Genomic DNA, 12,379 nt, shown 5'->3' with positions numbered 1-12,379 from the left:
ATGGATGGTAGTGGGTTTGTTAGAGCAAATGGTAATGCTGTGTTTAAGTGTTTTGAGGGACCACCATTTGTAAAGTGTTTTTGTTTTTGTTTTGTTATTGTTGTTGTGATGGAGTCTCACTGTTTCACCCAGGCTGGAGTGCAGTGGCATGATCTGGCCTCACTGCAACCTCCACCTCCCAGGTTCAAGCCATGCCTGTGCCTCGGCCTCCTGAGTAGCTGGGATTACAGGTGCCTGCCACCACACCTGGCTCATTTTTGTATTTTTAGTAGAGACGGGGTTTCACCACGTTGGCCAAGCTGGTCTCGAACTCCTGGCCTCAGGTGATCTGCCCACCTTGACCTCCCAGAGTGCTGGGATTACAGGCATGAACCACCTCACCTGGCTCTTGTAAAGTATTTTAATCGTCTTGTTTTACTGTTCTGGAGCTAGAGGTCTGATCTCAGCCCTGCTTCTCTTCGCTCCTGCTAAGGGACTCCCCATAGGCAGCCCAGTCCCCACCTCTGTCCAGGAGACAGCATGCCTGGAAGTGAAGCTGGGTCAGTCTTTCCCCAGTGCTGCTGCTGTTTTAGGTAAATATCCTGTGGGGTCAAGAGAGAAAATGCCAAGTGCACCTTTGGAACACCATGGGCATCCCCCAACTCAGGACAGTGGGGTGTTGGAGGGGACATGACCCTGGAAGCCACTTAGCCCTGCTCTGTTCCTCCCACTTTTTTTCTTTTTTTTGAGATGGAGTTTTGCTGTGTCACCCAGGCTGGAGTGCAGTGATGTGATCTTGGCTCACTGCAACCTCCGCCTCCCAGGTTCAAGCGATTTTCTGCCTCATCCTCCTGAGTAGCTGGGACTACAAGTGAGTGCTACCACACCTGGCTAATTTTTGCATTTTTAATAGAGCTGGGGTTTCACCATGTTGGCCAGGCTGGTCTCCAACTCCTGACCCTAGGTGATTCACCCACCTCAGCCTCCCAAAGTGCTGGAATTCCAGACATGAGCTACTGCATTCAGCGAAGCCCTGCTCCATTCTAATCCCACCAACCGTGAAAGGCTTCTGGAAGCTCACAGAAACACTGGCCCCAGTATGATGGCTGCCATTCCCTTGCTACTCACCTAGATGTGATATGATGAGCCTGGTCAAAGAAGTTTGCTGCTGCCAACTTGCAGCTGGTCAGGCCCCTGCCCTGTGGAAACTGCCCCCACTAAATCCTCCTGCTTTAGTTTACTCAGCTAACTCAGATCTCCAGCCCTGCCCCGGGCCAGGTTAGGATCCTCCCTCTCATGATCTGGGAATCTCCCATGTGACATTTTATTTTATTTATTTACTTACTTACTTATTTTTTGAGATGAGATCTCACTCTGTTGCCCAGGCTGGAGGGCAGTGGCATGATCTCAGCTCACTGCAACCTCTGCCTCCTGGGTTCAAGTGATTCTCCTGCCTCAGCCTCCTGAGTAGCTGGGATTACAGGCACGTGCCACCATGCCAGGCTAATTTTTGTATTTTTAGTGGAGAAACGGTTTCTCCATGTTGGTCAGGCAGTTCTCAAACTCTTGACCTCGTGATTCACCCACCTCGGCCTCCCAAAGTGTTGGGATTACAGGAGTGAGCCACCGTGCCTGACCCGGGTGACACTTTAATGAGGTCAGGTGTGTAGGTGATGGCTGCCTGATCATCTTCCCAGCACGGGGCAGGGCTAGGGGTTGTGTCCCCTGGAAATTCCTCAGCTCTTTATGCTGGTAAGGGAAGAAGGAAGGAAGAGTGGGGCCTCCAGGGACACGTGGCAAGGTTTGATGGGGACATAGCTCACCAGATTGTACTTGGTGTTCCTGTCTAATGTATAACCACTCTCATAGAAGATGGTCTAGAACCCCAGGGAGTGGGGGTTGCTCACCATCACCTAGGGGTGGGGAGAAGTTCAGGGATTCCATGTGGATGAGCCACCAAACCTGGCCTGAAAATGCATGTAATACACCTAACCTACCAATCATTGGAGGTTAGCCCAGCCGACTTTAGATTGAGAACAAACCAAGCAATACCCTTCCCCACCATGGATCATGACTTGGACATTTCAGGGGTCCAGCTTTCGTGAATGTTTGTAGAAATAGATAATAAACTTGGATAAATGTTCCCACCTTTAAGTGTACAATTCAATGGCATTTGGTAGATTCACAACATTGTGTAACCATCATCACCATCTGTTTCTAAACTTTCTCATCATCCCAAACAGAATCTCTGTCCTCATGAAGCAATAGTTTACCTACTTTTAAATTTTTATTATTTATTTTGAGACCAAGTCTTGCTCTGTCACCCAAGCTAGAGTACAATGGCGTGATCTCGGCTCACTGCAACTTCCGTCTCCCAGGTTCTAAGCAATTCTCCTGCCTCAGCGTCCCGAGTTGAGATTACAGGCACGTGCCACTATACCAAGCTAATTTTTGTATTTTTAGTAAAGATGGGATTTTGCTGTGTTGGTCAGGCTGGTCTCAAACTCCTGACCTTGTGATCCACCCACCTCAGCCTCCCAAAGTGCTGGGATTACAGGCATAAACCACCACACTCAGCCTAAATTTTTTATTTTTTAAGAGATGAGGTCCTGCTCTGTTACCCAAGCTGGAGCACAGTGGCATGATTATAGCTCACTGCAGCCTCAACCTCCTGGGTTCAAGTGATCCCTCCAGCCTCAGCCTGCCAAGTAGCTGGGACTACAGGTGCATGCAACTGCACGTGGCTAATTTTTATCTTTTTTGTAGAGACAGGGTCTCACTATGTTCCCCAGGCTGGTCTCGAACTCCTGGGTTGGAGCGATCCTCCCACCTCAGCCTCCTGAAGTACTGGGAGTAAGGGCATGAGCCACTGCACCTGGCCCTCATGCAATTTATTGAATACTATACTTACAGTGAAAACCAGAAAGATTGTATCAGTACTGAACACACAGTTTCTACTGAATGTGATCATTTTTATGCCATTATGAAGTCAAAAAATTGTGTGACCATCTGCACTTGCAATTAATTCTAGGCTTAGACACTTGGATTTTAGATCCAGAAACATTCAAACACTTCCTGCTGGGTAGGGGAAGGCTTTAGGGGTCAGGGCTTTTAGATGCTAACAAGAAAACTAGCAGGGTGAGTTAAAAAACTGAGGCTGGGCACTGTGGCTTATACCTGTAATCCCAGTACTTTGGGAGGTCGAGGTTGGTGGATCACCTGAGGTCAGGAGTTTGAGACCAGCCTGACCAACATGGTGAAACCCTGTCTCTACTAAAAATACAGAAATTAGCCAGGCATGGTGGCAGGCAACTGTAATCCCAGCTACTTGGGAGGCTGAGGCAGGAAAATTGCTTGAACATGGGAGGTGGAGCTTGCAATGAGGCAAGATGGTGCCACTGCACTCCAGCCTGGGTGACAGAGCAAAACAACGTGTCAGAAAAAAGAAAGAAAAGAAAAGAAAATGAACTTATGAGCAGCTGAGAAGGATGGAGGAGGCACAGAGATAGCACTAAAAATGACAGGCGACCAGCTGGACAGCCACAGCCTCATCACACCCAAACAAGCAGAGGCTTCCCCCGACACAGAAATGGCCAGGCACAGTAACTCACACCTGCAATCCCAGCACTTTAGGAGGCATAGGTGAGCAGATTACGTGAGACCAGGAGTTCAAGACCAGCCTGACCAATATGTTGAAACCCCCTCTCCACTAAAAATACAAAATTAGCCAGGCATGGTTGTGGATGCCTGTAATCCTAGCTATTTGGGAGGCTGAGGCAGGAGAACGGCTTGAGCCTGGGAGGCAGAGATTGCAGTGAGCTGAGATCATACCACTGGACTCCAGCCTGATTGACAGAGTGACTCTGTCTCAAAAAAAAAAAAAACACATAGAGACAATTTCTATGCAGAATCATGAGTGAGCATCTCTCCTTTTGCGGGGGATGCCAGGGGATTTCCAGAATCTGGGAGTGGGCACCGAGCATGTGTCTGAGAATCCTGGACAGCAGAAACATCCAGATGTACTTAGCAGAGGAATCAGGGATTTGCCTGGCTGGGGTATCCACGAAGCTGCCAATACCAGCTGGCTGTTCATGTTGATGCTATACACCCTGTATATAAATTCTCCTGTCAAAAACTCTATCTAGTTAGAAGGGCAAAGAAGAAAGAAAATCATTCTCCTGTTCCCCAAAGGAAAGGGCAAGGAGGCAGGAAGTTGGAAGGGAACCTCCTGGTGCTGCAGCCTGAATCTCCACTTGTGCCACTGTCTTCCCCACTAGACTCTGTACTCCCAGAAGGCGCTGGAGATGGGCACAGTGCCAGCCCCTGTCTTCTCTCCAGAAGTATCCCCTAACCCTGACATTCACAGTAATTGTTTCTTCTGTTTCTTTCTTTCTTTCTTTCTTTTTTGAGGCAGGGTCTCACATAGCTCCCTCACAGGTCGTGGTTGGGAGCTATGGAACCTCTCCCCAGAATACATGCTGACCCCATCAGAATGCCAGAGTTAAGGATCCTAAGAGATGGTTCCTCTGTTTGTGCTCCACACCCAAATAATCTATCTTAGTCCACTGTCAGGCAACTTCCAGGAATTACAGTGGTTGTAGTCTAGCTGGAAAAACACTGAAGTAGGAGTCAGTAGACCCCTGGAACTCTTGACTCAGCCACTAACAACTTAGTGTGGCCTTGGGAAGAAAAGCTGGAGTGACCATGCCTGTAATCCCAGCACTTTGGGGGGTCAAGATGGGAGGATTGCTTGAGCCCAGGAGTTTGAGAGCAGCCTGGGCAATGTAGCAAGACCCCATCTCTACAAAAAAATTCAAAAAATTATCCAAGTGTGGTGGTGTCCCCCTGTAGTCCCAGCTACTCGGGAGGCTAAAGTGGAAGGATCACTTGAGTCCCACAGGTCAAGACTGCAGTGAGCCAAGATCATACCACTGCACTCAAGCTTGGGCTTCAAAGTGAGACACTGTCTCAGAAAAAAAAAAAAAACAGCTGGAGCTTGTGTTTTCTCATTTGTAAAAGGTGGACAATATTATCTCCTTCACGGAGTTACTGTGAGGATGCAAATACAATTATTTTTTTTTTCCTCTCCTTTTGGAAATAAATTAGATAAGCATAGTGGCCAGGCATGGTGGCTCACACCTATAATCCCGGGACTTTGGGAAGCTGAGGCAGATGGATCACCTGAGGTCAGGAGTTCAAGACCAGCCTGGCCAACATGGTGAAACCCTGACTCCACTAAAACTACAAAAATTAGCCCAGCATGGTGGCATTCACCTACAATGCCAGCTACTCGATAAGCTGAGAATTGCTTGAACCTGGGAGATGGAGGTTGCAATGAGCTGAGATCATCCCACGGCACTCCAGCCTGGGTGACAGAGCAAGACTCCATCTCAAAAAAAGAAAAAAAAAAAGCCAGATGTGGTGGCTAATGCCTGTAATCCCAGCACTTCAGGAGGCTGAGGCGGGTGGATCACCTAAGATCAGGAGTTCAAGACCAGCCTGACCAACATAGTGAAACCCCATCTCTACGAAAAATACAAAATTAGCCAAGCATGGTGGCGCATGCCTGTAATCCCAGCTACTTGGGAGGCTGAGGCAGGAGAATCACTTGAACCTGGGAAGTGGAGGTTGCAGTGAGCCGAGATTGCACTCCAGTGTGGACAACAAGAAGGAAACTCCATCTCAATAATAATAATAATAATAATTAGATAGGCATAGTGCACAAGATAATGTCAGGTGACACCTGTGCCACCACTTAGTACAACTTTGAGTCTGGACAGATGACGTAGGTCTCTGTGCCTCGATTTTTCCACCTGTCAAATAGGAACCATATGAGGAGCTACTCCTAAGATGATGCTCAAGGCTAAGTAATGTAACCTATGAATGTGCCTAGACCAGCACCTCCTGTATTTTAAATACTCTTCCCTTTTGGCTGTTGTTACTGTTATTATTTTACTAACTGGAGTAATTTCTAGCCTGCAAAAAAAAAAAAAGGATCAGAAGTTTGTGAACAAGACCATTATTCCTTACCAACTGATTCATAACCCCACTTTTTCTTTTTCTTTTTCTTTTTTTATTTTTATTTATTTATTTTTTTTGAGACAGAGTCTCACTCACCCTCCCAGGCTCAAGTGATTCTCCTGCTCAGTCTCCTGAGTAACTAGAATTACAGGCATCCACCACCACGTCTGGCTAATTTTTGTATTTTTAGTAGAGATGGGATTTCACCATGTTGGCCAGGCTGGTCTCAAACTCCTGACCTCAGGCGATCCACCCACCTCGGCCTCCCAAAGTGCTGGGATTACAGGCATGACCTTATTTGGAGACCGGGTCTTAACAGAGATCATCAAATTAAAATGGGTCATGAAGGTGGAGCCCTGATCCCGTATAACTGGTGTCCTTACTAAAAGGGAAACTTGTTGCCAGTAAAAGAAAAAGAATAATTTTTTCTTGAGACAGGGTCTTGTTCTGTCACCCAGGCTGGAGTGTAGTGGTGTGATCACAGCTCACTGCAGCCTTAATCTCCTGGGCTCAAGTGATCCTCCCACCTCAGCCTCCTGAGTAGCTGGGACTACAGGTGTGTTCCATCATGCCCAGCTAATTCTCTGTATTTTTTGTAGAGACGGTATCTCACTATGTTCCCCAGGCTGGTCTTTAACTTCTGGGCTCAAGCAATCCTCCTGCCTTGGCCTCCCAAAGTGCTGGGATTATAGGCGTGAGCCACTGTGCCTGGCCAAAGGGAAATTTGCACACAGAGACAGACATGCATAAAAGGACAATGGCCATCTATAAGTCAAGGGATGCCCGAGCCAGGAGAGAGGCTGGGACAGATTCTTCCCCAGAACCTCCAGAGGGAGCCCGGCCTGCAGACACCTGACTTTACACTTCCGGTCTCCCAACTGGGAGACAACAATATTTTATTATTTTATTTTATTTTATTTTATTTATTGAGACAGGGTCTCACTCTGTTGCCCAGGCTGGTATGCAGTGGCATGATCTCAGCTCACTGCAGCCTTATCCTCCCTGGCTCAAGCAATCCTCCCACCTCAGCCTCCTGAGTAGCTTGGGAACATAGGCACATGCACCCATGCCTGGCTAATTTTTTTTTTTTTCTGAAATGGATTCTTGCTCTGTCCCCCAGTCTGGAGTACAGTGGTGCAATCTCAGCTCACTGCAACCTCCACCTTCCGGGTTCAAGCAATTATCCTGCCTCAGTCTCCTGAGTAGCTAGGATTACAGGCGTGTGCCTCTGCACCCAGCTAATTTTTGTATTTTTAGTAGAGACAGGGTTTCACCATGTTGGCCACACTGGTCTCGAACTCCTGACCTCATGATCCGCTCGCCTCAGCCTCCCAAAGTGCTGGGATTACAGATGTGAGCCACCACGCCCGGCCTTGTAATTTTTTTAGTAGAGACAGGGTTTCACCATGTTGGCCTGGTTGGCCTCAAATGCCTGACCTCAAGTATTCTCTCACTCACCCTCCCAAAGTACGGGGATTACAGAAATGAGCCATGGCGTCTGGCCTGAGACAACAAATTTGTCTTCTTCTAAGCCACTAGTTTATGGCACTTTTTTACAGCATCCCCAGCAAAGTGATACCCAAGGAATAATCTATTTCATTGTTAAAGGACACAGAAGCTTATGCCCTCGGTCATTCCCAAATGTGTAATTAGGTTTTAGCAAGGAGCAGAGGCTCATGCCTGTAATCCCAGCACTTTGGAAGGCTGAGATGGGAGAATCACTTGCAGTCCGGAGTTTGAGGCCAGCCTGGTCAACATGGTGAGACCCCGTCTCCACACACACAAATTAGTTGGGCATGATAGCACGCACCTGTAACCCCAGCTACCCAGGAGGTTGAGGTAGGAGGATTGCTTGAGCCTGGGAGTAAGAGGCTGCAGTGAGCTATAATCATACCACTGCACCGTAGTCTGGACAACACAGGAAGTCCCTATCTCTAAAAAAAAAAGGGGGGGGGTGTTGATTTTGTGTTTTTGTTGTTGTTGTTACTGTTGTTTTTTGAGATGGAGTCTCGTGCTCTGCCCAGGCTGGAGTGCAGTGGTTCAGTCTCAGCTCACTGCAGCTTCTGCCCCGTGTTCAAGTGATTCTGCTGCCTCAGCCTTCCGAGTAGCTGGGATTACAGGTGTGAACCACCACATCTGGCTCATTTTTACATTTTTAGTAGAGATGGGGTTTCACCATGTTGGCCAGGCTGGTCTCAAACTCCTGACCTCAGATCCACCCACCTCGGTATCCCAAAGTGCTGGGATTACAGATGTGGGTCACTGCGCCCTGTCAGTTTCACGTTTTGGCTGGGTTGGGTCTGGCAGGTGTAAGGTTAATAAGCCAGTTCTAAATATTTCTAGGCTACCAGTGGGTCGGGCATGCACTGACAACAATGTTGTGGATGGTGACATTGGCTTTGAACATGGAAGAAAATCAGGTCTGGTCTCCTTTTATCACCCGGATGGTGTCGACGAGCTGACCTAGGAGATAACAGAACAGGTACATGAGGCCCCGTGTACATCCTGGGAAAGGGGATGAAAACTGCTGGGACCCCAGCCCCCCCGCCCCCCCCCCGCCACCACCCAGCCCACCCAGCCAGTGGCTCTTCCATGTTCCTTATAGCTTTTGAGAGGTTTGCTATTCAAAGGAGAATGAATCAATTAAACTACAGGGCTGGGACACAATTTTGTCAAACATGAAAAGGAATATGCTTTGGTTTAAGAAAACCCATGGCCGGGCATGGTGGCTCATGCCTGTAATCCCAGCACTTTAGGAGGCTGAGGTGGGAGGATCACTGGAGGTGGGGAGTTCGAGGCCATCATCGCCAACATAGTGAAACCCCATCTCTACTAAAAATACAAAAATTAGCCAGGTGTGGTGGCACATGCCTGTAGTCCCAGCACGCGAGAGGCTGAGGCTGGAGAATTCTGAGAAGCAGAGGTTGCAGTGAGCCAAGACCATACCATTGTACTCCAGCCTGGGTGACAGAGTGAGACTCCATCTAAAAAATAAAAAATAATAAAATGAGAAAACCTGATCCTTCTGCCAGGCATGGGGGTGCATGCCTGTAATCCCAGCACTTTGGGAGACTGAGGTGGGCAGATCACTTGAGGTCAGGAGTTCAAGATCAGCCTGGCTAAGATGGTGAAACCTTGTCTCTATTAAAAATACAAAAATGAACTGGGCATGGTTGCATGTGCCTGTAATCCCAGCTACATGGGAGATGGAGGCAGAAGAATCCCTTGAACCTGGAAGGTGGAGGTTGCAGTGAGCTTAGATCTCGCCACTGCACTTCAGCCTGGGGGACAGTCAGACTCCATCTCAAGGAAAAAAAAAAAAAGAAAAGAAAAGACAACTCGACCCCCATTGGTCTTCTCTATAAGCAGGCTCAAAGGAATGGCCGTGGAGTTTTTGGTCAACCAGGGGCTTGAACACAACAGAATGTCTTCTAATACAGGTGACCACTATAAGGAATAAAACAGGTTGGGTTTGGTGGCTCTCATCTGTAATCCCAGCACTTTGGGAGGCTGAGACTGGAGGATCACTTGAGTCCAGCTGTTTGAGACCAGCCCGGGTAACAGGGTGAAAGCCCATCTCTATAAAAAATAGGTTAGTCATGCATGGTGGTGCACCTGGGGTCCCAGCTACTGGGAGGCTGATGCAGGAGGACTGCTTGAGCCTGAGAGGTGGAGGCTGCAGTGAGCCACAGCTGCACTACTGCGCTCCAGCCTGGATGACAGAGTGAGACCCTGTTTTCAAAAAAAAAAAAAAAAAAAAAAATCCCATTGTGAGGATAAAACAGACTGAGTACAGTGACTTGCAGCTGTAATATCCGGACTTTGGGAGGCTAAGACAGGAGGACTGCTTGAAGCCAGGAGTTTGAGACCAGCATGGATAACATAGGGGGACCCAGTCTCTACAAAAAAATTAGCCAGGCATGGTGGCACATGCTTGTAGCCAGCTACTTGGGAGGCTGAGGGGAGAGGATTGTTTGAATCCCGGGAAGGTGGAGGCTGCAGTGAGCCATGATGTCACCTCTGCACTCCAGCCTGGGTGCAGTAGTACAGTCAGGACTCAGCGCAGCCTGCACCTCCACACAGTGAGACCCTGTCTCAAAAAAAAAAAAAAAAAAAAAAGGCTAGGGGCTCATGCCTGTAATCCCAGCACTTTGGGAGGCTGAGGTGGGCAGATCATGAGGTCAGGAAATCAAGACCATCCTCGTCAACATGGTGAAACTCCATCTCTACTAAAAATACAAAAAAAATTAGGTGGGTGTGGTGGTGCATGCCTGTAGTCCCAGCTACTTGGGAGGCTGAGGCAGGAGAATGGCTTGAACCCAGGAGGCAGAGATTGCAGTGAGCCGAGATCGTGCCACTTAGGCCTGGCTAATTTTTGTATTTTAGTAGAGATGGGGTTTCGCCATGTTAGCCAGGCTGGTTTCCAACTCCTGACCTCAGGTGATCTGCCCACCTTGGCCTCCCAAAATGCTGGGATTGCAGGCATGAGCCACCGTGCCCAGCCTGATTTTTTTTCAAGTATTTAGAAATACAAAACCAGTAAACATTCTTGTGCAGCTCATGGGCTATATAAAAACAGGTGAGGCATCTGTGTGTCTCCAGTGTAGATACTAAATGCCATGGTTTCCAGAGCCCTGGCTAGATGTTTGTTTGTTTGTTTGAGACAGAGTCTCTCTCTGTTGGCCAGGCTGGTGGAGTAGCATGATCTCAGCTCACTGCAACCTTCGCCTCCCAGGTTCAAGCAATTCTCATGCCTCAGCTTCCCTAGTAGCTGGGATTACAGGCACTACCACACCCAGCTAATTTTTTGTATTTTTAGTAGAGATGGGGTTTTACTACATTGGCCAGGTGCTCTCAAGCTCCTGGCCTCCAGTGATCTGCCTATCTCAGCTTCCCAAAGTGCTGGGATCACAGACATGAGCCCTGGTTAGGTATATTTAAGGTATAATGGCAAATGGAGGCTGAGGTAGGAGGATCACATGAGGCCAGATCAAGAGTAGCTTGGGCAACATACTGATCAGAGATATTTTATTTTTTTGTAGTGATATTTTATTTTTTTGTAGTGATCAAAAATATCCTATCACTACAAAAAAAAATTTTATTAATTAACTGGGCATGTTGGTGGTGCACACCTACAGTCCTACTACTTGGGAAGCTGAGGCAGGAGGATCACTTGAGCCCAGGAATTCAAGGTTACAGTGAGCTGTGATCACGCCACTAAATTCCAGCTCTGAGACACAGCAAGACCCTCTTTCTAAAAATGGTAAAAAATGTTTTGTTTTGTTTTGTTTTCTTTTTTTTTTTTTGGATTTAACAAAGACTTCAAAAGAAGTGAGGGTTTTTTGTTTTGTGTAGATGGAATCTTTTTTTTTTTTTTTTAATTGCATTTTAGGTTTTGGGGTACATGTGAAAAACATGCAAAGTTGTTGCATAGGTGCATTCATGGCAGTGTGATTTGCTGCCTCCCTCCCCCTCACCCATATCTGGCATTTCTCCCCATGCTATCCCTCCCCAACTCCCCCCCCCCACTGTCCCCCCCACTCCCCCGCAACAGACCCCCGTGTATAGTGCTCCCCTCCCTGTGTCCATGTGTTCTCCTTGTTCAACACCCTCCTATGAGTGAGAACATGTGGTGTTTGATTTTGTGTTCTTGTGTCAGTTTGCTGAGAATGATGGTTTCCAGGTTCATCCATGTCCCTACAAAGGATGCGAACTCCTCCTTTTTAATGGCTGCATAATATTCCATGGTGTATATGTGCCACATTTTTCCTGTCCAGTCTATCATCGATGGGCATTTGGGTTGGTTCCAGGTCTTTGCTATTGTAAACTGTGCTGCAATGAACATTCGTGTGCATGTGTCCTTATAGTAGAACGATTTATAATCCTTTGGATATATGCCCAGTAATGGGATTGCTGGGTCAAATGGAATTTCTATTTCTAGGTCCTTGAGGAATCGCCACACTGTCTTCCACAGTGGTTGAACTAATTTACACTTCCACCAACAGTGTAAAAGTGTTCCTATTTCTCCACATCCTCTCCAGCATCTATTTTCTCCAGATTTTTTAATGATTGCCATTCTAACTGGCGTGAGATGGTATCTCAATGCAGTTTTGATTTGCATTTCTCTAATGACCAGTGATGATGAGCATTTTTTCATATGTTTGTTGGCCTCTTGTATGTCTTCTTTTGTAAAGTATCTGTTCATATCCTTCGCCCATTTTTGAATGGGCTTGTTTGTTTTTTTCTTGTAAATCTTTTTTAGCTCGTTGTAAATTCTGGATATCAGCCCTTTGTCAGACGGGTAGGCTGCAAAAATTTTTTCCCATTCTGTTGGTTGCCGATTCACTCTATTGACTGTTTCTTTTGCCGTGCAGAAGCT

The 12,379-nt window shown here is 47.3% G+C and overlaps 1 pseudogene; it reads left to right on the top strand.

The window, feature by feature from the left end:
* LOC105711999 (uncharacterized) overlaps window positions 1-12,379 on the top strand; it is a 185,065-nt pseudogene that overhangs the window by 110,764 nt on the left and 61,922 nt on the right.

This window comes from Aotus nancymaae, unplaced genomic scaffold (assembly GCF_030222135.1).
Source record: "Aotus nancymaae isolate 86718 unplaced genomic scaffold, 86718_ANA_hifiasm-v0.15.2.pri h1tg000016l, whole genome shotgun sequence".
NCBI lineage: Eukaryota > Metazoa > Chordata > Mammalia > Primates > Aotidae > Aotus > Aotus nancymaae.
The sequence above is the reverse complement of the archived record's forward strand: the minus strand, read 5'-3'. Positions and strand labels throughout refer to the sequence as shown.